Genomic DNA, 3,418 nt, shown 5'->3' on the forward strand with positions numbered 1-3,418 from the left:
AGCCAGATGATGCTATTTTCATAGAAATAATTGAAAAGCAGTTTCTCTTATCAATTTTATGGAAATACTTCAATATGATTTGAATAACACCTCCATTGTTATTTTGGTATTTAATCAATAATATCATGAGGGTCTCGTGTGTGTGTGTGTGTGTGTGTGTGTGTGTGTGGTGTTTATTTGAGAAAGAGAGACAGAGACAAAGAAGCAGTTCTTAATTACAGATTAAATTTACATAATGGGCCATTAAACTACTTAATATTTTCATTTCTTCATGTATCAGTTTTAGAAAGTTATTTTCTAGCATATAGCCCAATTTCCTACACATTTTCAAATGTATTGGCGTTAATTTGTTTTAACATCCACTTACTGTTTTTTTTTTTTTTAAATATCTGGTAGCTTGAAAGTTATAGCCTCCTATTAATTTTTAATATAAAATTTTATGATTTACCCTTTTTCTTGATAAATCTTACAAAAAATTTATGTATTATACTTTTTTCAAAAAACCAACTGTTGACTCTGTTACTTTGATTAATATTATTCTTCTTATTTTTAAGTATTTATTTTTACTTGATAAATAATAATTGTACATACTTATGGCATACATAGTGGTGTTTTGATATATGTAACACATGGTGATCAGTTCAGGGCAATTAGCATGACCATCACCTCAAACATTTATCATTTCTTTGTGTTGGAAACATTCAATGTCCTCCTCCTAGCTATTTGAAATTATATATTATTGTTGACCACATTTATCCTCCAGTGGTGCAGAACACTAGAACTTATTTCTCCTATCTAGCTGCAATTTTCTATCCTTTAACAAATCTCTCCCTATTTCTCCCTTCTCCGTAGGCTTCCCAGCCTCTAGTGCCCTCTGCTGTACTTTCTATAAGATCAACACTTTTTAGCTTCCATGTATGGGTGGGAACATGTAATGTTTAATTTTCTGTTGCTGGCTTATTTCATGTAACAGTGTCATCCACTTCCAACCATGTTGCTGTGAATGACAGGATTTCATCCTTTTTATGGTTGAATAGTATTCCATGGAGGAATATACACATTTTCTTTATCCATTTACCTGTTGTTGGACACATAGGCTGATTCCATATCTTGGCTCTTGTGCATGGTGCTGCAGTAAACATGGAGGTGCAGTTGTCTCTTCAGATTTTCTGTGGATAAATTATGAGTAGTGGGATTGCTAGATAGTATAGTAATTCTATTTGTAGTTTTTTTTTTTTCCATACTGTTCTCCATAGTGGCTGTATGAGTTTTCATTCCCCTACTAATAGTGTATAAAAATTTCCTTTTCTGCACACCCTCACCAGCATTCTTTTTCCCTTTTTGATAACAGCCATTCTAACTGGGGTGATACCTCATTTTGATTTTGATTTGCATTTCCCTGATGATTAGGGATACTAAGCCTTTCTTCAAATATTTGTTGGCCCTTTGTATGTCTTCTTTTGACAAATATCTATTCAGATCATTGGCCAATTTTTTCATTGGATTGTTTTTTCCTGTTGAGACGTTTGAATTTCTCATATATTCTGGATATTATTCCCCCGTTGGCTGAGTAGTTTGCCAATATATTCTACCATTCTGTAGGGTGTCTTTCCACTCTATTGATTGCTTTCTCTGCTGTACAGAAACTTTTCAGTTTATTATAACCTCGTTTGTTTATTTTTTCTTTTGTTGCCTGTACTTTTGAGATTACATAGTGTTTTCTCAGACCAATGTCCTAAAGTATTTCCTCTGTGTTCTCTTCTACTGGCTGCTTCATCCCAGCTCTTACATTAGGTCTTTGATTCATTTTGAGTTGGGTACATGGGATGAGATAGGGATCTAGTTTCATCCTTCTGTATGTAGATGTCTTGTCTACCCAGTTATTGAAGTGGTGTCTTTTTCCTACTGAGTATTTTTGGCACATTCATCAATAATCACTTGCCTCTCTCTCTCTATATATATATAAATTTATTTCTGGGTTCTCTGTTCTGTCTCATTCGTCTGTGCATCTGTTTTTATACCAAAACCATGCTGCTTTGGTTAGAACAGCTTTGTGGTGTGTTTGGTAATTCTCTGGTAATGTGATGACTTCAGCTTTGTCTTTTGCTCAAGATTGTTTTGGCTACTCAGGGTCTTTTGTGCTTCCACATAAATTTTACAGGTTTTTTTCTGTTTCTGTGAAGAATGTCACTGGTATTTTGATAGAGATGGTATTGAACCTGTAATCTACAGATTCAGATTAATTTTTCCAATCCATGAACACGGGATATACTTCCTTTGGTTTTGATTCTATTCAATTTCCTTCATCACAACTTGTAGAGGTCCTTCATCTCCTTGTTTAAATTTACTCCTAGGTATTTTTTTTAAATAGTTATTATAGTTAGGATTCCCTTTTGATTTCTTTCTCAGTGGGTTTGTTGTTTATGTACAAAAATGCTACTGACTTACATATATTAATTTTGTAATCCTGTAACTTTACTGAATTTGCTTATGAGTTCTCAAAGTTTTTTTAGCAGAGTTTTTAGGTTTTTTTATTTATGAGATCATGTCATTGGCAAACAGGGACAATTTGACTTCCTCCTTTCCAATTTGAATGTCCTTTATTTTTTTCTCTTGCCTAATTGCTGTTGCCAGGACTTCTTCCTTCAGAATTTTAAAAGCTTTGTTCCACAGTCTTTGTCTAAGTTAGCTGTTGAGAAGTCTAAAGCTGATATGATTCCCTGTAATTTCAATGAAACCTGTTGTCTTCTTCCTTCAGGCATATAGAACTATACTCTTTCATGCCTGAGTGCTAAAACAATGAATCATGCCCTGTAATTCTCCTTGTTCTATTTTTCCAAATTCCTAATATTGGGGATTGGACTACCAAGAATGACTGCTCTCTAAACTTTCTTCATTGTTTGGTCCATGTAAAAGATCTTATTCTTTTTGCTCTAACTTCTGACTCCATTTTACAAGTCAAGTCTATTCCTTGACTTCATTTTACAAATCTTCTGTTGAGTGGTTTGTTTTTTTTTTTTAATGTTCTCTTCTTTTTAACTCCAAAGAATTATTTTCTGTTGTTGTTGTTCTGTGGGAGTTCCTTTTTTATTTTGTTGCATATATTTTTAAGGTCACATAGTGTCTTCTCAGACCAGTATAGAACTATATTCTTTCACCCCTGGGTGCTAAAATAATATAGCATTGTCACATTGTTTCATAAAAAGAGAAACTTTTATTACCTTTTTGAGAATATTAGTGATAGGGTTTTGTTTTTTTTAATTGTTGGGGATTCATTGAGGGTACAAGAAACGAGGTTACACTGATTGCATTGTTAGGTAAAGTCCCTCCTACAATCGTGTCTTGCCCTCAAAAGGTGTGGCACACACCAAGACCCCACCCCCTTGCTCCTTCCCTCTCTCTGCTCTTCCTTTCCCCA

Source organism: Otolemur garnettii, unplaced genomic scaffold (genome assembly GCF_000181295.1).
Source record: "Otolemur garnettii isolate 467f Iridium unplaced genomic scaffold, OtoGar3 scaffold00032, whole genome shotgun sequence".
NCBI classification, from domain to species: domain Eukaryota; kingdom Metazoa; phylum Chordata; class Mammalia; order Primates; family Galagidae; genus Otolemur; species Otolemur garnettii.